This window comes from Antechinus flavipes, chromosome 5, assembly GCF_016432865.1.
Source record: "Antechinus flavipes isolate AdamAnt ecotype Samford, QLD, Australia chromosome 5, AdamAnt_v2, whole genome shotgun sequence".
NCBI classification, from domain to species: domain Eukaryota; kingdom Metazoa; phylum Chordata; class Mammalia; order Dasyuromorphia; family Dasyuridae; genus Antechinus; species Antechinus flavipes.
The window spans coordinates 252876440-252900240 of record NC_067402.1 but is presented as its reverse complement, the minus strand read 5'-3'; the positions used below and the strand labels follow the sequence as shown (position 1 = coordinate 252900240).

Genomic DNA, 23801 nt, shown 5'->3' with positions numbered 1-23801 from the left:
AGGATCTCTAATGTTCTTCCATGATAACTCTGTGAAAGCTCTTTCATATAAAGACTCTCTCTCTCTCTCTCTCTCTCTCTCTCTCTCTCTCTCCATATATATATAAATTTCTTTCTGATAACTCAACTCTTCCCCTGGGACTTCCATAATCCTCTCAATTTATAAGGCTATACAAAAATGGGGAAAATACTTTCTGGCAATCCCAGAAATTACAATCCCTTGCCTGTATACATTCCATATGACTTTCAGCAAAGGTGTCAAATACAAGTCTGGCAACTAGCAGAAAGCCCACAATGCTCCTAAGTAAGGTAGGAACCAATCAATCAATCAACATTTACTAAGTACCTACTATGTGCCAAATATTAAATGCTGAGTATTACAAAAAAAGCAAGATAATCTGAATTCAAGAAACTTACAATCTAACGGATGATTTTATATATATATATATATATCAAACTTTATACAAGATAAATAGGAGATAATTAACAGAGGAAAGGAATTAAGATAGGTTTCAGAAGTTTTCTCATAGAAGATAAATTTTTAGTTGAGACTTACAGGAATCCAGGGAGATCAGTAATTATAACAAAGGATAAAGGACTTTCCATGGACCATAGACAGTCAGAGAGAATGCTAAAATGTTGAGAAATAGACCCTTAAGATATGGAGCATCTTGTTTGTGAAACACCTAGAAGCTAGTATCACTGCACTAAAACACAATTGAGAAATATGTTAATAATATTAACATTGGGTTTTCTAAGTCAATATAGTCCAATGGGAATTCTTATATATGATATGGTGGCCCTTTTTCTCTTATTTATTTATTTTTTTATGTTTCCTGTTTTGTATTTAAAGTCAAATTTTTTATTCAGCTCTGGTCTTTAAATTAGAACTGCTTGAAAGTCCTCTATTTGATTAAATATGCATTCCTCCCCTTCTCCCCAAAGATTAAATTTAACTTTGCTGGATAAGTGATTTTTAGTTGTGCACTTAATACCTTGCCTTCTGATATATATTCCAAGCCCTATAGTTCTTTAATGTATTCCATGTAATTCTAATTGCAGCTCCACAGTATTTGAATGATTTCTTTTTGCTTACAGCAATTTTCCCTCCATCTATGAGTTCTAGGATTTGGCTATGATGTTCCTGGGAGTTTTCATTTTGAAATCTCTTTTGGGAGGTGATGCGTGTATTCTTTCAATTTCCATTTTGCCCTCTGACTCTAAAATACCAGAACAATTTTCTTTGATAATTTCTTGAAGAAAGATGTTGTCCAGGCTTTTTTTTTTTTTTTTTTTTTAAATCATGACTTTCAGGTAGTTCAATAATTCTTATATTATCTTTCCTAGATCTATTTTCCAGATCAGGTGTTTTTCCAATGAGAAATTTCATATTTTTTAACTTTTTAAACTTTTATTTTTGTTGCATTTTTATGGATAATAGAGTATTATGATCCACTTGCTCAATTCTAATTTTTAAGTTATTATTTTTTTACTTACTTTTCCATTTGACCAATTCTAGTAGTTATTTTCCTTGGTAAATTCTTATATATATTTTTCCATGCTGGTGACTCATTTTTCATGATCCTTTTGTAGTACTATCATTTCCCCCCATTTTTCCTCTATTTCTATTTCTATTGCTGTAAAATTCTTTTAAAGCTCTTCCAGGAATTCTTTTTTGGGTTTGAGACTAAATTACGTTTTTTTTGAAGCTTCACATATAGCCATTTTGACCCTATTGTCCTTTTCTAAAATTATGCCTTGATTTTTGTTACTTCATAACTTTCTATAATCAATTTTTTACTGTTTTTTACTCATTTTTCTGCCTTTTTTTTTTTTGGTGATTTGGTGTTTTTATGTGAGAGTTAGGTTTTGGTCCTGCACTGAGCCAAGTTTTTTGTTCTGGGGCTCTAAGTCTTAATGCCAACTTTCTCGGCATTAAAGTTGTCTGTGGAGGGTAGGCTTCCCTTCTGGTTGCTACTAAGCTCCCTATAGCTTTCCCTAGGGATGGGGGATTAGCTGCTGGCCTCTCCCAAAAGTGGAGCCTTACTATTAGGTTGCTAGAGTAACAATCTTTATGGTTACTGTCCCTGGACAATGGATCTTATTGCTGATCTGTCCTAGGGGTGGGGCCCTGCTCCTGGGTGGCTATGGAAACAAGACCTCTATTAGCAAGCCCAGGAGGAAAAATTTTGTTGTTAAGAACAGGGTTTCCCTGCTGGCAGACCCCTGGGGCAGGGCCTCACCACTGGTCAGCAATGGCCTAGTTGGTAGCCTGTACTGGGGGTGAGGCCTTCCTGACCTGCACAGATTGCTCACTTTCCCAGGGGGCTACTGGTTGGGGAGAGGGAGGGGACCTCACTGGGGGCTTATCCCAGGTTTGGGGCCCTTACAGTTGGTCTGCTGTGAGGCTGGCTGCTCCTGCTATCTTCCCACTGCAGGGAGACGGACCCTTCCTGGCAGACTGGTAAGATACTTCCCTGCTTCTGGATCAATTCTGAGGTGGTTTTCTAGGTTTTTGGAGGGGAATTTGAGAGGGCTTCAGAGCATTCTTTCCTTTTCTGTCTTGGCACCTCATGTTCAGAGTTTTGATTTTTTCATCTTTAAAATGAAGGTATGCTTTCTAAAATCTATATCTACTCTAAATCACTGTTCCTATGGCTTTTTGACATATTTCTAGCCTTTCTAAACAGGTCCAAAGATTGCATACTCATAGTTCATAGATATAAGATTGTAAGAGACTTCAGAGATCATTGATTTCATCCAGGATCTATGACCACCAAGCCAGTGCCATATTTCTGTACCATTGGCAACATTGAATAGAGTGGTGCATCAGGAGTCAGGGAGACTGCATTCAAATTCTGCTTCAGACATTAACCAGCTGAATGATTCTAAGTAAGCCACTCACCCACTGTCTAGCTCAGTTTTCTCATGTGTAATACCTCCCAGAGTTGTTGAGAAAATCAAATTTGGTTTAATTCTCATCACATGAGATTAAAATTCTCTATAAATTAGTTATTATATTGTTATTTTTCAGTCTATCACTCAACATTTATTGAGCATCTACTATTCTGATCTTCCCACTGTAACATCAACTATTTTTTTCTCTTTTCTTTTTTTTTTCCTCATGTGTCCTCACAAGAGGTATTTCTCTTTGGGTAATAGTAAGTAATCAAAATAAAAAAGTCACTGATAAATTTAGTATGTTATTTTTTTATTCTTTTAGATACTTTGTTAATTTCTGGTTGTGACTCATTTATTTAAAATGAGAAGAGAACAAGACTCTAAAGATAAATATGAATATCTCCTATATATTTCAAAGCTTTTAAAAACCATAACAAAAATAATGTTGTAGAAAATCTACCACTGCAAATGTCAAATTATAATTCCATTCTTTCATAGAAAAGGCCCATTTCTCCTTCATTTTTTTAATTCTTGCATTCCCTGAACTCTAGCTGATTTGTGTGTTTCTTTATTTGCTACCTAGTACCATCAGTTAAATTTTCAAGACAAGAGTGTGACAGGCACCATATAGTGTGTTGTGTAAGGAGTTTTGTACTTTTTTTTTTACCTAACTCCATAGCGATCACTTGGATGATTATTTGATTAACTATTATCAAATTTTATATTTGCATTTGAGAGGGATTCTGGGTTTTTCTGGTTTTATGAAGTTACCATATCTTTACCTATCTTTATGCTGTTTATTTGTAGCAACCTCGCTAAAGCCACTCTATCTGTACTAATATCTGTGGCTTGGAATTCCTAAAGGTAATTGCTATTATTTTAGATCGGGATTCTTGAAGTAAATTTAAAGGGCTACCTTTATGATGTGGTTATTCCTAAGCCCCTACTGGTATGCTCCCCATTAATAGTAGCCTCAATCAACGTCCAATAATAACAGTTGGTAAAAATTAATTCCCCTTACATTCTGAGGCACAGTCTCCCATAAATATACATAATATTCATGAACACTATGTACATGAACAGTAGTAAGTGGTAGAAAACATGCTAAAGGGGTAGCTCTCAATTCCTGGCCCTGGAATTTGTTTTCTTCCTTTGTAGAGTTTTCATGGAATTCCCTTTAGATGTAGCTATTTGCTGCTCTTCTAAGCTGGGATTCCAGGATGTAGTTTTCTCTTGAGTTCATAATTGTCACTTCTCTCTACCAAAATGAGCTACCTGAATCTGCCACCATCTTCCTCCTCCTCTTGACTGGCTTTATAAATTCATTGCAAGTGATTCCACCCTCAAAGTCGTAGTAATAATACCACTTTAGGAAACACCATTATTGCAGCTATTCAATTCCGATTGTCAGGGGGAGTTCACATATATAATCTGTTGCCATGTCCTGTCATTTTGATGTTCATAGCACCTCTTAATATATGTTCTCTTTTTTCTCTTCACACAGCTACTCCCCTGGTACAGGCCCTCATGCCCTCACACCTAGTCTATTGCAGTAGCCTTCTGATTGGTTTTCATGTTTGCCTCACTACAATCCATCCTTCACTTGGCTTCCAAAGTGATTTTCCTAAAATATCCATCTGACTATGTCATCCTTTACTTAACAGATATCAGTGAATCTTTATCATCTACAAGATCAAAGATAAAAAACTTTTTAAAAAGCTTTTCATAATCTATCCCTTCCTACTGAAATAATCAGACTGATTCTGTATCAACTGTTAATTAATCCTATTTACAGCTATTTGGTTTAATCCTATAACTACCCGAATCATGGTTCTTTGTTACTGGAGTTAGTTCAGAAATTCAGCAGGTCTTTAATGAGAAATATAGTTCTCTTGCTAATCACTGTTCTAATATTGCCTTAATGATTTCTGCTATCCTTGGGGGGTGAAAGTGGACACCAGGGAATCTGGTATAGTATCTTTACACTACCAAGCTATTCTTCAAGGATATCTGGTTCGCTATCCAAAGGAAGGGGGGAAAAGTGCTGCAAAAGAAGGTTCATTCCCTCAAGGAATTTACAGTTCAGTGAGAGACATAAAATGCAAATAATTATGTACAAAAATATTAATAGGGTAAATTGAATATAATCTCAGAGAGAAGGCAATAATGATATAAGGGAATGGGAAAGTTTTGTTGTAAGTGGAATTTTAGCTAATATTTGAAGGGGGTAGCCAGGGAAGGCAGGAAAAGGAAATGAAGAGCAAATAATATTCCAGGCATGGGGGATAGCTAGTTTATATTCAAAGAGTTGGGGGAATGAATGGGAAAAGTACAGAAATGGAGTATCTTGTACAAGAAACAGCAAAGAAGCTAATGTCATTGGGTGGTGGATTAAGGTGTAATAAGACTGAAAAAGTAATATAACAGTTAAAATTAAGGTGTAAACTAAGACACAATGTTCTGACCATGATAAATTTATTAGTAAAGTATTTACCAGTAAATATAAATCCTCAACAAAAATAACCCCATAAATGATGTTGGCAACTCTTTTATATAAATACAGAACAAAGAATAGGACTTTGTATCCAGGGAACAAGTTATGATTAGTTAAATGAGCTCAATATCATGAATGGCAAAATCAATTTGATTGGTTTAGGCATGGTAAACAATTTAATTCATTGAAAATTGGAAATGAAGGGCTATCAACAACCTCTCTTTTCTTTTGTGACCAAGGAATGTTCACTGTTCAGACCTACCTGGTACAATTAAATTTCTTTAAAGAAATTTCAATTCCTTTTTTTCCATATAAAAATCAGGAAGCAAGAGGAAACTGTTAAGAAAACAGGAATAGGTAAGAAAGGTGAAAACTTCAAGTCTTTAAATTTAACTGTGTCTATCATTTCCGTAATCTATATCCTTAAAAAGAAGTTAGTATGGGGAAGGGGGATGGGAAGGAAGAGCTTACTTTAACAGGAGTCCTCAAACTTTTTAATAGGGGCCAGTTCACTGTCCCTCAGACTGTTGGAGGGCTGGACTATAGTAAAAACAAAAACTTTGTTTTGTGGGCCTATAAATAAATGAATTTCATAGCCCTGGGTGAGGGGGATAATCATCCTCAGGTGCCACATCTAGCCTGTGGGCCATAGTTTGAGGACCCCTACTAGAACATGCATGAACAAGGGTCAAGTACTATCTATCCCAGATTTGAGAAAGACACATTTTCAAAAGCATATTTTGAAAACAAATGAATTTAATTTCTTTGAGAGTTGGTAGAAGGGATATGGTGAGGTGGGGAAGTTGTAGATTTTTGGTTACATTAGTTTGTGAGAATTTGTGATGTTCGATCCCCTTTCTCCAACCTTGGAAAATTCAATAGGACAACATGCCCATGGTTGGGGCCACATAGATTATAAGAACCAGAGTCAAAACTTAAACCCAGAGCTTCCTGGTACCAAGGCCAGCTCTTTATATCCTGGGTGTCTCATTATCCATCAATGTAAACATGTAGGATAGATAGGTTAGATAGACAGACAAACTTAGGCAAAGACAGACAGATTGATATAGGTATATTCTCATATGCATTACAAATGCACACATATACATACATTGTTTTAGTCTATAAACATGTCAGTCAACATTTTATATAAAATCAGACTTGGCACAGAAAAAAAAGTGGTCAATTACTCATTAAATGTAGCTTATAGAGAGAGCCAGAATTAATTTTAGTATTTTATTTCCTCAAACCCAGCTGGAAATAGAAACTATGTTCCCATTCATTTTACTCAGAGAAGTCATTAGCTTCTAAAAGAAACACCTTCATTCCAGGGGGTTCATTTTGTCTTTTGTCTTGGACAATACTAGTTTTCATTTATAGGACAATACCATATTCAAAGTATTAATTTTTATGTATTGACTTCGTATTTGTTAGTCTCAAAAAAAGGATTTTCTAAGTGCTATTATTCCAAGCATATAAGCTTGTATATGGTTTCAGCAAAATTGGAGAACTGAAGCTATTATTCAAAGATAATACTTTTATCTAAAATAACAGATAATTAGATAATTTTAAAAGAGATTTTTTTTATTGAATAGAATAATTGCTCTAATTCTACATCTCACTTTGCAAAAATGTAGTTTAAAAACACCTTTTGAATTTCTATTGAATTTCAGGGATCTCTATGAAAAATATTTTTTTTGGTAGAAAAAAATTTCTATATATTTTTACATAGAAAATATATTTTAAATTTTTAAAAATGTAAATAGTACAGAATATTTTAAATATTTTTTATTTAAATATTTAATTTAATATTAAATTTTACCTTAAATACAGAAATTACTTTGGCCAAAAGTCATGCTAAGTTTCTATAAATTCTAGATTTAAGACATAAAATGTCTGGGGAAAATATTTTGGCTAGAAGTTTTTATTAGATTTGATACTTTTTCTTTTTAAAAAATTCTGAACTATAATTAATAAATTGAACGTTTTCATATTGTAAATCCCAATTGTACATAGCTTGCTTTTCTTTGAACAGACTTGATATCTTCTCACCTCCATTAAAATTCTGCTCAATTCTTCTTCTTGCTGGAGAATTGACTGTTGATCCTTGATGATCATGTTAAAGTTTTGACAAGTTCTTTCAAACTTCAAGTAATGAGCACAGTATGATCTCACCTTTCTTAACCTATTTTATTTTTCACTTAGCTTCTAACTATTCCTCACTTATTTTCTTTAGAAAAGATAGGACAAGGAAGTTTCTAAAGAATAATTTTATCACAACAAATGATAGAATTAATTAAATGAGCCGTTTTTATTGTTCAAGCTACCAACTCAATCATGTCTGGAGATAGGCTCATGACTAGATTAGTCACTAAGTAATAATTTTGTGATCTGGGACAACTATTAAAGATCTAAATTATCGAGGACTCGCACAAAAAATTTACAGAACTTTGAACATAAGGTTCAATTTGGTCTACTGCCCTTTTTGTTTTCCTATAAGTTCCAACTAAAATCCCTTTTACAGAAAGCCTTCCCCAACTACTCTTAATTCTAGTGCTTTCCCTCTGCTAATTATTTTGTATTTATCCTATATATTACTTATTTTGAAAATATTTGTTTGTATATTGTCTTTCTCACTTGATTGCAAGCTCCTTGAGGATGTGGACTATCTTTCACCCCACCTTGGATTTCCAGTGCTTAGCACAGGGCCTGACATATTGTAGGCACTTAATAAATATTAATTTATTGACATTATGTAATTATTTTCCAGAAGATTGAGAGAGTACATAATGAAAGACTTCTTTTAAATTATATTTTAATTATCTGATTTTTTAAGGCCTGAATGGTTTATCCTTAAAATCATTCATAGCAGGGTTTGATAGGATTTCCAAATATTTATCAATTTCACCATTTTATGAAATTCTGAAAGTAGCTCTGTGATGCAGATTAATACTTTGATAGAAAGCCCAGAGTATTAAGAGGAGAAGTGACTTGTGCAGGGTCATTTAGCCAGTATAGATCAGAGATGAGACATTTCCTTATTCTAAAGACTATTCACTATTTCATACTCACTCTCATTAACATATTTTATTGATATTTAAAAACATATATATTCCTTCCTCCCTCCTTTCATTGCTTTTTTCCTCCCTCTCTTCCTTCTGTTCTCCCTCTTTTTCTTCCTCCTTACTGCCTACTTTTTCCCCTCCTTTTCATCTTTCTGCTTGCCTTTCTTTCTTTTTCCTTCCCCTTTCTTTCTCTCTACTTTCTTTCTTTTCCACTCTTTTTTCCTTCCTTTCTTCCTTCCTTTCTTCTTCCTTTCCTTTCCTTCCTTCCTTCCTATTAGCAAAAGCTCTAAATGATTCAATGAACTCATAAGGTAGCCACCAAGGCTGAACTGGGGGTTCATGACACATATTCTAGGACTTCTTCCAATTCTTAAATCTGCTATCCATTCATCTATGCTCAGGAAAAGAAACTCAAAGCAGAAGAGGCAGTTAGGGACTTGAGTCTCTTGATTTGAAACTTGCTTAGACAGGCACATACACTCATGGCCATTATACTTCTGGAGAGGAACAGAGAGAGATGTTCCCCTCCCCAAAATTCAAATGAGACATGGCAGAGAATTGACATCCAGAAGGGGGAAATGAATGGTGGCTTTTCTTGGCTTAGCTACCAATCATCTTTAGCATATTTCTCCATTTCTCCCCTATTATGGGAATAAGGGATAAATCAAAAGATTTTGACTACACAGATTTTTAAGGCAGAATTCAGTCCACATGCTGAAAACTAGTTCAGATCTCATAGTTGTGATTTTATTAATAAGTTATAAAGAAGACAGCAAATTAAGGCCCATACTTCACCTGAACCTTTAGAGAATTTAAGTTATAAATACCCTATGCTGTTTTCTTCTTTGTCTAAACTCTACTTGACATAATAAAGATTGTAACAACAAACTAAAAGGTTACTGCTACATTGATACACTTAAGACACCCGAATTTAAACCAAATATTTCAAAATACTACAGAAAGTAGAACTCTTAAATCCTTTCAAATTCCATATATATACATATGTACATTTAATCTTGTTGTTTTCTCAAAATTTTTACTTAGTTATTTACTTTAAAATTTTTATTTTAATTGCTAATTTTAGAACTTCAAATCTAAATGCCACTTAATTTAAATTAATTCCAAGCTAATTAAATTAATCAATGTTTTTCTCTGGAGGAGCAAAGATAGAAAAGGATCTAATCCTCATATAAAAATATAGGCTGCAGAACATTTTTTTTCTAAGAAGATGATTTATGATACACAAATTAATTTGAATAAAAGTTACAAAGTTTACTTCTTTTGTAGTAAAGGACTTAAGATTTATTATACTTAAGTACTCAATTTCAAAACAGTACAAAAAATCAAATAAGTTGTTTATAATAAAACATGTATGTACCACAGGACATCCTCTACAAACAGATATTATTTCCACATTATAGAATAAACTCAAAATTGATTTTTCCATTGATGTAATGGAAATATTCCATAAGTTATTCTTCTCTAAGAAAACTGATTGTATCAAAATTATTTTCTTCAAAATAAAACTGAAGGTACTTCTGATTTTTTTTTCTTTTTTTATAAAATTTACTTATTCATTGAAAACAGATACAAAATAGAAAGAGAAAAATGATAATGTGCACAGCAGAACATGAGAGGTTTCAAAATTTCCATTTAAAGAAAGCCTATATATTAAATACTACACATTGTGTGCAGACCCATCCATCTTTTCTTTGCTTCCTTGTAGGTTTCTTTTTGTTCTCTGTGTGAATTTTTTGCTTTAGTTTTTCTTTCCTTTCTTCTTCCATCTCCCCCAAGAAGTCTACAATTAAGTGTTGATATATATATATATATACATTTATGTATAAATGCACATTTATACATACAGATATATACATTATATTATATAGTTATACATACACTATATATATGTGTGTGTGTATGCATATGTGTGTGTGTAGTTATGTAAGGCCATTCTATGCTTGTTTATCCTTTCTCTAAAGTTGGATAATATCTTCTATATAAATCCAAGTATTTCCATATTTTTCTAAATATGTCAACTCATCATTTTCCATACCATAGCAGTATTCCAACCTTATACCTATTCTTATTTTAAGTAGCTTAAAATTATATTGATTAATATGGCTGACATAGAATAGTTTTCCTATTTTTGTCTTTTGATTAAATCTATTTTAGCTTTAACTTTGTGATCAATGATTACTATTCCTGCTTTTTCCCCTTTAATTCTACTTCTAATCATTATTATTGTTTTCATATATCTCTTATTTCTCATCCCTGCTGACTACACTGCTTTACTTTTACCTATTATCTTCCCTATTACTTAATCTAAGCTTCCAAAGAACTCTCCTTTGTCTTTTCCCTCTAACCTCCCTGTTCCCACTTATTCTATTCTTGTTAATTTAAACACTCCTTTGTATCACCTTTTATCTTATTCTCTCACACTCTTATTATCTTTATAAATTTAGAAGATTTTTATACATGCATACATATATACACATACATACATACAAACATACACACATATCTATGTGTGTGTTGTTTCCTCTCCTTTCCAATGAGAATAGGATTCCAGAATTACCATTCCTTCTCCCCCATCTAATTCCTCTGTGTCAGTACTTTCTCTTACACATCATTTATATCACATAACACTTTGAACCTTTCCCTGTACAGTTTTGCTTTTCAGAATCACATCAGACTCAGCTCTATACCAATCTTTCTTTTGAACTGTCCAATTACTAATGATAATCTCAGGCATGTGGTTTATGTTTTCACAAATTAAAACACAATTTGTCCTTATTGGGCATCCTTGTAATTAGCTTTTATGTTTACTCTCTTATTTCTATTAGATTTCATATGTCAAATTTTCTATTAAGTTCAAATCTTTTTGCAATAAAATCTTGAAAGTCTGGTAAATCATTGAATGCCCTTTTTTTTGCCATTTAGGATTATGCTAAATTTTGTTTAGTATGATATTTTCAGCTATAACCCCAGTTTATTTGCTTTTTTAAGAAAAGCATCACAAGACTTGTGGTCTTCTAATGTAGCTCTTGGTAGATTTTATGTAATTTGAATTGTGGCTCTGCCATTGCTCATAATATTTTCTCCTTGAGCTGGGGGTTTCAGAATTTGACTATGATATTCCTGTAGGTTTTCCTTGTAGGATTTCTTTCAGGTGATGATTGATAATATACTTTTTTTTTTCTATTTCTACTCTCTCCTTATGATCTTAATACTTCAGGACAATTTTCTTTCTTTTTTTAAGTTAAAAAAAGTAGTTAAAAATCAATCTGTATTTCAACATTATTAGTTCTTTCTTTAGATACAGATTGAATTTTTCATCACAAGTCCTTCAGAGCTATCTCTATCTGTTTAAACTAGTTATGTCATTCACAGTTGATCACCTTACAGTATTGCTATTATATTGTAGATAATACATTTCATTTTGGGATAGTTCATGGAATTCTTTTCACATTTTTCTGAGCACATCTTACTCATCATTTCTCAAAGCATAATTGTATTCCATCATAATCACATACTAGATTTTATTCAGTCATTCCCCAATTGATGGGCATCCATTCAATTTCCAATTCATTGCCCCCAGAAAAGAAATGCTATAAATACTTTTTGTACCTATACTTCTTTTTCTTTTAAAAAAAAAGATCTATTTTGCATTTTTACAGTTAAAATGCCTCATTTCCAAAATATATAGAGAATTTGCTCTAATTTATAAGAAATCAAGCCATTCTCCAATTGACAGATGGTCAAAGGACATGAACAAACAATTTTCAGATGATGAAATTGAAACTATTTGTATTCATATGAAAAGGTGTTCCAAATCATTATTGATCAGAGAAATTCAAATTAAGACAACTCTAAGATACCACTATACACTTGTCAGATTGACTAAGAAGACAGGAAAAGATAATGATGAATTCTGGAGGGAATGTGTGAAAACTGGTTCACTACTGATGCATTGTTGGTAGAGTTGTGAATGGATCCAACCATTCTGGAGAGCAATTTGGAACTATACTCAAAAAGTTATCAAACTGTGCATACCTTTTGATCTAGAAGAGATATTAAAGAGGGGAAAGGGACTTGTATGTACAAAAATGTTTGTGATAGCCCTTTTCATAGTGGCTAAAAACTAGAAATTGAATGGATGCCCATCAATTGGAGAATGGCTGAGTAAATTGTGGTATATGAATGTTATGGAATATTATTATTCTGTAAGAAATGACCAGCAGGATGAATACAGAGAGACTTGGAGAGATTTACATGAACTGTTGCTAAGTGAAATGAGTAGAACCAGGAGATCATTATACACTTCAACAACAATACTATATGAGGATCAATTCTGATGGAAGTGGTTATAAGAAAACATTAAGATATTTTTAAAAGGAATTCCATTTGTTCCATTTATTTAAAAACAATGACAATAATAGCTCAAACTTTCATAGCATGTGAAAGTTTACAAATTACTTTAAAATGAATAAATAAATTTATAGTGTAAAAAACAAAACAAAACAAAACAAAAAGATCTATTTTGGAATACAGACCTAGTAGGTAGTATTGCTAGGTCAAAGGGAATGCATGTTTTTTAGCCCTTTGGACATAGTTCCAAATTGTTCTATAGATCAATATAGATATAGATATAGATGTTTGATCAGTTCACAATTTCACTCATGGTGCATTAATGCCACATTTTACCCACTTCTCTTCCAATATTTGTCATTTCCTTTTTCTGTTCTATTAGCCAATGATGGATATGTGGTAGCACTTTAGATTTGTTTTAATTTGAATTTCTCCAAACAATAATGAGTTAGAACATTTTTTTCATATGGCTATTACTATTTATGCTTATGAAAACTTCATATATTTTGATCATTTATGAGTTGGGGAATGGTTCTTATTTTTTATAAGTTAGACTCTGTTCTTTCTATGTTTGAGAAATGAGGTCTATCAGAGAAACTTGCTTCATTTTTTTTCACAATTTTACAACTGCTAACTATATCTCCACTCCTTCCCCATTTATTCTATTTTCTTTCTCCTTTCACTCTATTCCTTCTCAAAAGGAAGAACTAAACTCTCCCACAATCTTCCCTACCTTTTTTCATTATTCCTCTCTCATCCCCTTCCCATCTACTATATTGTATGAGAGGGATAGAGAATGTTAGGCCTGTGGGCCATATAAGGCCTGCAATATTGGCAGGAAAAAAGGTTCCCTTCCCCTGCTGGGGGGGGGGGGGATAAGATAGTTTTCTATACCCAATTGAGTTTGTATCCTATTCCCTCTTTGAGCCAATTCTAGTGTGAGGTTCTGAGTTACTCTCTCTTACCCTCCCCCATTTCCTTCCATTGGTAAAGCTTTTTCTTTACTCTTTTATGTGTGACAATAATTTACTACATTCTATGTCTCCCTTTCCCTTTCTCTCAGTACATTAAGAAGTCTTACTTCTTAATTTTATTTTTAAGATACTATCTCTTCATATTCAACTCACAACCATGCCCTCTTTCTATACTCTATCTAACTGCCATAATAATGAGAAAGGTGTTATGAGTTATAAGTACCATCTCCCACATAGAAATGTACAGGTTAGTGTTATTAATTCTCTACTGATTTCCCTTTGTCTTTTTTATGCTTCTCTAGAGTCTTGTAATTGTCAAATTTTCTATTCTAGAATAGAATGCTTGAAAGTCTTTTCTCCAAGAATGCTTGAAAGTACTCTATTTCATTAAATATCCATTTATCCCCTAAAAGATATTCCATTTTGCTTAGTAGGTAATTATTGATTGTAATCTTAGCTCCTCTGTCCTACAGAATATCATTTCCTCCTTTTTTCTCTCCCACCCTTCCTCCTTCTCTCCCTCCATTCTTCCTTCTCTCTCTCCCTCCCTCAGTAACTTCTTCCCTCCTTCCTTCCTTTCCTTCCTTCCTCCATTCTTTTTTCTTCTTCCCTTCCTCTCTTCATTCCTTCCTACTTCCTTTCCTCTTTCCCTCCCTCTTTCCCTTCCTCCTTCTTTCCTTCCTCTCTTCCTCCTTCCCTCCCTTCCTCTTCCTTCTTTCCTCCCTCTCTCCCTATATCCTTCCCTCTTTTCTCCCTTCCTCCCTTCTTTCCTCCTTCTCTCTCTCCCTTCCTTCCTTCCTTTTTTCTTCCTTCCTTCCTTTTTCCTCCCTCTCTTTCCCTCCGTCTGTTTACATAGAATCTCATACTCTTACTTACAGATGCTCTTAAAAGCATTTTTTTTCTTTTGCACCTCAAGATATCTTGGGTATGCTTAACCCCAAAACAATCTGATTCTCATTGATTAGTCAAGCCCCATTTAGTCATAATTACATATTAAATGTAAATAGTAATCATTTCTGCTTTGACCAGAAACCCTGAGTGGGGGGGGGGGGTCTTCCCTTCTCAGATTTGTTTATTTAGATTTTTTTTGGACCAAGTTAAAAGAGAAGATTCTTTGCTTCAATTGCTACCTGTCCTTAATCACTGAATGGGTGTGGCCTGCCAAACTGAGACCTGTTGAAGACTTTAGCTTAAAAAGGCCAAGGTCTCCTATTTTGTCCAGGGCCATCTTCAGTTGTTCTGTTCTACATCTGGCCACTGGACCTAAATGTCTCTAGAGTAGAAAGTGAGGCAGGTGACCTTGCAACAATCCTCCCTAACTTGAATCCATTTCATTTATATGCCATAGTATCACCTCTCTGGTGTCATGGTCTGCTTCAAGAATGAAGGATAAACAGTAGAATATCATATTCCAAACCCTCCAATCCTATAATGCAGAATCTATTAAATCTTGTGTTATCCTGACTGTGATTCCACAATACTTTGTTTCTTTCTGCTTCCTTGCAATATTATTTTCTTGACCTGGGAGCTCTGGGAATTTGGCTTTAATTGTTACAGGAAGCTTTTATTTTGGAATTTTAGAGGGTGATTCATAGATTTTTTTCAATTCCTATTTTATCCCCTAGTACTAGAATATCAGATCAGTTTTCCTCACCAATTTCTTAAAAGATGATATCATGGTTCTTTTTTTCAGTTTTCCTCACCAATTTCTTAAAACATGACATCTAGGTTTTTTTATCATGACTCTCAGACACTTCAATATTTTTTTTTTTTTTTAAATTAGGGCCAGCTAGATGGCACAGTGGATAGAGCACCAGCCCTGAATTCAGATATTTAATACTTCCTAGCTGTGTGACCCCAAGCAAGTTCACTTAACCCCAATTACCTCAAGAAAACAAAGGAAAGAATATTTTTAAAATTATCTCCCTTGGATCTATTTTCCAGATCAGTTGTTTTTCTAATAAGATATTTCACATTATCTTCTTTTTTTATTCTTGTAAAATCATTAATTTCAATTTGCTCAATTTTAATTTATAGGGAATTATTTTCTTCAATGAGCTTTTGCATCTCCTTTTCCATCTCTTTAATTCCATTTTTAAAAGAGTTGTTTCCTTCAGTGGATTTTTTCCCCCATTTTGCCAATTCTGTTTTTAAAGCAATTTTTTTCTTCAGTAAATTTTTGTGCCTATATTTCCATTTGGCCAATTCTGCTTTTTAAGACATTCTTTTCTTCATTGGCTTTTTGTACTTAATTTATCATTTAGCCTAGTCTGTTTTTCAAGGTATTATTTTCTTCAGCATTTTTATGTCTCCTTTAACAAACTGTTTTCCTTCTAAATTTCTTGTTCACAATGACAACCTCTGACAAACACAGAAAAACACATAAGAAAAACAAATCAGCAAATGTGAGGTAATGATCCTAGTACTAAAGATTACTCCCAAATAATAATTGTTTGGTTGAATTTTTCCTCCTCTGCCTCTTTCTTGACCAACTGATATGAGCAGTCAGAAAGAGATGAGAGAGGCGAGAGAGAGAGAGAGAAGAGAGAGAGAGAGAGAGAGAGAGAGAGAGAGAGAGATTAAAAAGAAAGAGGCAGAGGCAGGTAAAGAAAAAAGAAAGTGAGGGAAGGAGGAGGGGAGAGATCTTTTTCTGTTGTTTATCCAATGATACAATGAACAATTGCCAACTCAAGGATTTTCTAAATAGTGCTGAATGTTCTCATATTTGCATACTCTATAAATCTACCATTTCAATTTAAAATATACATCTGACTAAAATTTCTCATATTTAAATTCTCCTTCCTGTATTATCAAGACACTTAAACCTTTCCCGCAGTACTGAAAGCTATTACCCATGGTTTTAGATGAAGATATCAAAGCTGAGATCAGAAATAGACTGAAACTACCCTAAGATCAGAAATCAGTGGAATCATCACTGCAGAAGACAGGATCTCAGAGCAAGAGCAGAAACCAAAGGGTGTAGAGAGAGACATAGAAATCACTTTACCTAGAGGATACCTCAAGAAAAAACTTTCTGCAGGGATCCATCAGAATCTTAGACAAGAAAGGCAGATTAGGGCAAGGGCAACCAACAGACACTCTTGTCTGAATGTGGATTTGTGAGAAAAGTTCCTCAGCCTATTCCATGTCTGACACTAGAACAGTTAAAGGAAAACCCCTGTGAAAAGTTAAATGGAAGAAATCCCAGGCCCCCAAAATGAGACTCTGGAACGAACCAGAATCCGATCACAGATTACACAGATCATAAATACATTTTATTGCCTGAAAATAAGTTTGCAAGCTGAAATAATGTCTGTGTTATGAAAAGGTCAAGGCCCCATTTTGAAAGGGTGAGCTATTTATAATTTCCAAACAAAGGAAGACAGGGAATTTGGGGAGAAAGGTGAAAAATATTCAATTCCCATTCCCAAGAAATCAGCCCTGCCAGTTCAAGACTTGAACACAAACAATAAGGACACATAAAACAGGAAGTCTCTGTAAATAAGGATGTCTCTTGAAGAGCCACATAATCCATATAAACTACATAATGACTCAGTGTTTGTTTTAAAGTTGTTATGAGCATAAGTAGCTTCAAGGTTGCTGATTTTCTACATGTCTAGCTAGGTTTGCTCTGTTACCACAAAAGAGTGTTGATATGTTAAACCATGTAACCAGTCCTCATACATTTCTTCTGGCTACCCGGATAATTGGGAAGATTAACAAACAAATCAAGGAATTCATTTTCATATTTTCTAATGTGAGCACTGTCTTCTAAAAATCAAATACTCCTCCTTTTCTTGAGAAAAGGAGATCTATTTTTATATTGCTGCATTTTTAAGGACTTTACCATTAGTCAATTGAAGTATCCCCAAACCTTAAACAAATGATTTTTGTACTTTTCATTTCATTGAACAGAATATCTTCCATGTTTTTCAGATATATATTCCTACAGACTGCCAACTAAGACAGCCTGTGTTATTGCTTTGCCAGCATGAAGCTGGTTTCACAAAATTTTTCAGCAGCTGGCATGTTAATCAGCCAGTTTTTATGGAAATTAGCTCTATTTCTAATCTTCCCTACCCCCAATATAGAAAAAAGGAGAGACATGGGATTTTTTAAATCTGTCAAAATAAACTTCCTAATGCACATGTATGAACATATCACTCTAGTGCTCAAAAAACTTCAGTAGCTCCCTATTTTTCATAGAAGATATAAATTGTTTATTATCCTCACTTTACAGATGAGGAAACTGGGTTCTTATCCAGAGTCACACAGCTAAATAAGGTCTGAGGAAGAATTTGAACTTCAGTCTATGAGCTCATCTTGAACTCACTCAAAAGCTGAATCCCCATGTCCATAAAGTCCCAGGAAGCTTCCAGATGACTTCTTGGTATACATTCACTGAAATGATGCATAAAGATCAATTCAACCTTTGTCTATAGTAGTACATTAGACTAGGTAGGAATTTCCTTTCCTTTTTTTTTGTCCCCCTTTCAAAAGTATATAATATATTTTATTTACCCTGGTTACATGTAAAATATTTTTTTAATATTTGTTTTTAAAACTGAGTTCCAGATTTTTTTTCCTCCCCACCCCACCCCCTTTAAGAAGGCATATGTAAAATTATGCAAAATATTTCCATAAAAATAATTTTGTGAAAAAAAAACATAATCCTGCCCCCAACAAAAAACCCTCAAGAAAAATAAGGTTAAAAAAAGGGTATGCTTCAATCTGTATTCATACATAATCAGTTCTTTCTCTAGGTATAAATAGTGTTTTTCATCATAAGTACTATTTTAGAGTAGTCATGGGTCATTGTATTGCTGAGAATAATAAAATCATTCATATCCCATAATAATGATATTACTTCTTACACTGTACATTTCACTTTGCTTGAGTTCATGGAGAATTTTACAGGTTTTTCTGAGAGCATCCTGTTCATTATTTCCCATAGAAAATAATATTCCAATATAATCACATACAATATTCAGTCATTCTCTCAGTTCAGGCATCATCTCAAATTCCAGTTCTTTGCCCTGAGAAGAGAGCTGCTATAAATATTTTTGTACATGTAGATTCTTTTCCTTTAAAGAAATATTTTGGGGATTCATGTCTAATAGTGGCACTATTAAGAAAAAAAGATATGCATAATTCTTTTCAATTGCCAATTCAATAAGCCTTTTGAGAATAATTCATATCTTTTGATCATCAATTGGGGAATAGCTCCTTTTTTATTTTTATAAATTTGACTCAATCCCCTATACATGAGAAATAAGGCCTTCATCAGAGAAACTCCAAAATTCTTTTCTCAAGTAGCTCTTGCTAACTATATCCTCCATTTTTACTCTATTCTCTCTCTCCTTTATTCTCTCTCAGCTCTCCTTAAAGCTGTTTTTACTACTAACCACCCCCTTCTTCAACATGCTCTCTCTTCTACTGCCTTCTCCCTTCCTCTCCTATTTTTCTTTATGGTAAGATACATTTCTTCCACATTGAGCATGTATGTTATTTCATTTTTGAGCCAAATTAGATATGAGAATAAAGTTTACACACTCCTCCTCTTCTCCCCCCTACAAACCTTTCTCTTGCCTCTTTTAAGCAGACAATTTGTGCCATTCAACCTCTCCTTTTTCCATTCTCCTAGTACATTCCTCTTATTATTTAATTTAATTTTATTTTTAGATATTATTCCTTCATCTTTAACTCACACCTTTACTCTCTGTCTACATATACTCCTTCTCACTGCCATAATAATGAGAGTTCTAATGAGTTATAAGTATCATCCTTCCATATTTTAATGTAAATAGATAAATCTTATTAAGTCTCTTATGATATTCCTTTCCTGGTTGCCTCGTTATATTTCTCCTGAGTCCTATATTTAAAAATCAAATTTTCTAATCAATTCTGGTCTTTTTATCAACAATGCTTGAAAATGCTGTGTTTCATTGGATTTCTACCTTTTCTCTTAAAGGATTATACTCAGTTTGCTGGTTAGGTGATTTTGGGATGTAATCCTAGCTCCATTGATCTCTGGAGTATCATATTCTAAGTCCTTTGATCCATTGATGTGTAGAAGTTGTCAAATTTTGTATTCTAACTGTGGCTCTACTGTACTTGAATTGTTTCTTTTTGGATGCTTGTAATATTTTCTCCTTTTCCTGAAAATTCTGGAATTTCGTTATAATATTCCTGGAAGTTTTCATTTTGAAGATCCTAAGCTATTTTCAAAGATCCTTCTAATGACCTGACCACAAGCACTCTTTTTCTGCCCTGGAATTGTGAGGAGTGTCCCTATTCCATTGTAGTTTGTTGGTTTCACAAGGCCCTCTCACCCTAATGACAAACCTTTCCTTCTGAACTTCCAACTAATCTTTGGTGTCTCTGGGCTAAGTGAACTAAAATCTGTGAATACTGCTGCTGATTCAGAGTCCACAAATCCTGTTTATGCTTTGCTAGGACTGGGTTTGGTTTGGGGTTTGCTGAGGCAACTTGCACTAGGACTGCATGCTGGATTTCCCCCCTAGTGCCATAGACATTTCCTGATGACTTTCTAAGTTTTCTTCAGCTAAAAAATGTTACACTTCATCTTTTTGTGTGTTCTGATGTTTTAAAATTTGTTTTGAGTCATTATTTAAAGGCATTTGGAGTAGTTTGGGGAGAGCTCCATGAGTCCCTGTCTTTACTTCTTCATTTTGGTTCTGCTTTCCCCCCCTTTCCTTTTCTTATCACAGATTCTAAAACAAGAATGTCCATTCCCCCTCCAGGAAATAGTAAGTTCCTTTTTGGTTAGACTCCAAACCAACACCAAAATATCTCCTATAGATTGGGGCCCCCATCTTTTGAAAGAAATCATTAAGGCAAGACATTATAGCACTCTGCTTTTGTCAAAAACACAGACACACAGGAAGGGAAAGACAGAGAAATAGAAAGAATTTCATGGGATGTCCATTCTCTATGTCCAAAACTTTTCTATTTCCCCTGTCTCTGAAATCTGTATTATATTTTAGTACAATACCAATAATACTTTTTTCTACTTTTGTTGATCTTCATCCCAATCTGTTCTTGGATTTCCTCATAACTAAATACATCTACTAATATATAACATTTTCCATTTTTCCATTTTTAATAGACACTTTTTTTCAAAATTACATATATCCTTTTCTAGTCATTGGTCTTATACCACCAAATCTCAGTGATATATGCATGTATTTTATACATGTGATACATGATATATACATAAATATGTATATATTCATAAACTTATAAGCCACATATACATGAATATATGCTATGTATATCATGTATGTATAGATACAAATATGTATATATATATATATATATATACATTATCAAGCATCATTGAAATAGTTTATATACACATATTTAGACACACAACACCTATGTTATATATTTGTATGTGTGTGTATTTATGGTTTTTTTCTGCTTGATAGTCTTAAATTTGCCTAACACATAGTCTTAAATTTGCCTTCATTTCATGTTACTTTTTCCTTTGATCATTTGTGTGTAACATTTGAGACCATGGATTTGTACTTCTACTAACTTTCTTGGATGCTTTTCTCTCATGAATTTATTTTTTTCAAAATAACAATTTGTAGCTATTTTTTATAGTATATAGGTTAGTAAATATATAGTTAGATTTCTCCCTCCCCTTTTTATTTCAATTTAAAACCCTTTTCATGAATTTGTAACATGCAAAGCAAATACATTCTTTTTAGTTCTTGTTAAATACATTTTATTCCTGGTGAAGAGTTATAGATGGAAATCCAAATCCCATTATAAGATTTTATGTTCTTTATTTTTTTTAATCTTTTACATTTATATCAGCTTAATTTCTGAATAGAACCCTACTCCTTCTCTCCTTCTTATAGGCTATCTCTTGAAAGAAACTATTAAATATAATGTTAAACACTTTTTTGAAAAATGCAGCTGAAATGAATTTCAGCTTGCTGAAAAGAAATACTTCGGCTTGCTGTTAAGCTATAGATAAAAAAGGGGTTGTCCTCTAAAGTGACACTATTCTCGAGAGGCTATCTTGTTAGGTAATATTTGCAAGGGGACACAGGATTGGAGGGGGACTTTGAGGAGAAATTCAACTGGAAGTTGTGTGAGAGAGCAAAGAGGCTGAATGAGGCATCAGGTGATTGTCATGGATAGTATGTAAGAGTGACTGTTATCACTGCCATCTTTGCCAAGCATGGCCAGACAGATCAGCTTAAGGTGGGAACAAAAGTCCTGTCCACTAAGTGCTGAACTCTCTTCTCTCAGAGTTGCAGATAGTAAAGTGCCTGAATCCATTCTCTGGCTCAAAAGGCAGAGGTTAATTTCAAAGCCAAAGTTTGGAATTCCAAATTCAATTTCATTCACTTTATTTTTTAAATCTATGTTTAGTTAGTTTTTAACTTTCTGGCTATATAATAACATAATTGCTTTGGTTTGAGTGTTCCTATTTTTGTGAAGAGGGAGTTGTAAAAGAGTGAGAAATAGACATTTTATAGATGAAAATGAAAGGGATGGATTGGATGAACTATTTCTATTTAAAGGGACTAGAGGAAAGTCAAATCTGTGATGATCTCTGGAAGGAAGAAATGGGAAGCGGTCCTTGTCAATACAAAGCAAATACCTGCTAAGAGGAAGTAGCTAGGTTTTTTATTTATTTTCAGTACAATTCATTAAACATTAAACACTTACTATGTGCCAAGCACTGTGTTATATCAAACTTAGGAAGGAAAGACAAAAAATAAAAAATAAGCAACTAGTAAAACAAAACAAAACAAAACTCAGGTCAGTAAAACTAACCATATTCTTAAACTACATCTTTACTTTGTAAACAAACATTAATCTTCTGTGCCTCTTGTCTTCAATGAACTGATGGGGTTACTGAGATATAGAGTGAAAAAAGAGAAAAGAAGAGAGGAAAAGACAGAATCTTGTGCAATGTTCATAGTTAGGGAGCACAAGATGCTTCATGAGGCATCAAAAGAGATTAACTGAGAGAAGGAGACAGGTAGGAGCAGAAAGTAATGTCATAAAACTCAGAAAAAAGTACTCAGCAGGAAATTTGATGAGCAGGGTTAATCGCAATGGAAATATCCAAGAAAGATGAGGACTAAGAAAAGATCATAGATGTGACAATTAGGAGATTATATTTAATTTTGGAGCAAGCAGTGAAAGTTGTGTCAAAAGTTAAATGGCAAAGACTGGGGGTGTGGTGATAGAAGAGATATTAGAAACAAGCAGCATGAAAAACCAATCAATCAATCATCATTTATTAAGTACTTACGATAAACTGGACACTGTGTTAAGCTTTGGGCAACTGGACAACTTTGTTTAAGAGAGAAATGATTATTTCTTTCATATATAAATAATTACTGTATTAGAACTAAGATTTTCCTCCATTTCCACTTCATTTAAAAATCAACCAATATGGTAAATCTTAGGTAGAGACTTATCCATACAAGATGGTTACAAGCTAATCAAAGACAGTAACGAAATTCTACATTTAGACGAATGGGTGGATTCCTGCTCATTGGATCTGGGAAAATGTGTACTCTTCCTTTTATATCAGACAGGTGATGGGAATTATTAAGTATCTTTGACCAAGATTTGTGTGTTCAGTGTCATGTACTTCAAGATCCTCACTAGAATCTAAAGCCCACCTCTCATTCAGAATATCAGTTTTCTATATCTATCAATCAATCACCAGTCAGAGTTAATTGCCACCCTCAGGAACCTCACCCAGTCTTCCAAATACATATAAATTATGATCCCATGGCCACTGGTCTTTAACAGTTGAGTGTCAGTGACTCTTCTCTTACTAAAATGCTAGCATTATCAATAAAATAATTACTTAAAAACTATGTCTCTTGAACTTTTTAAAATCACATCTAGGAGTTTAATTGAGAAAGGGAGATGAGAAATATAGGATAATATCCTTCAGAGATGGTAGAGTCAAATAAATGTTTTTATTTTTTCTTTT

General features: G+C 33.5%; 1 protein-coding gene across 2 annotated transcripts in view; it reads left to right on the top strand.

The window, feature by feature from the left end:
• The first annotated feature begins 2219 nt into the window (after window positions 1–2219).
• SLC6A15 (solute carrier family 6 member 15) overlaps window positions 2220–23801 on the top strand; it is a 95712-nt gene continuing 74130 nt past the window's right edge. For both annotated transcript variants that reach the window (XM_052001409.1, XM_052001408.1), the window contains exon 1: window positions 2220–2463. The gene's annotated coding sequence lies outside the window, so the exon portion shown is untranslated. The remainder of the gene's footprint in view (window positions 2464–23801) is intronic.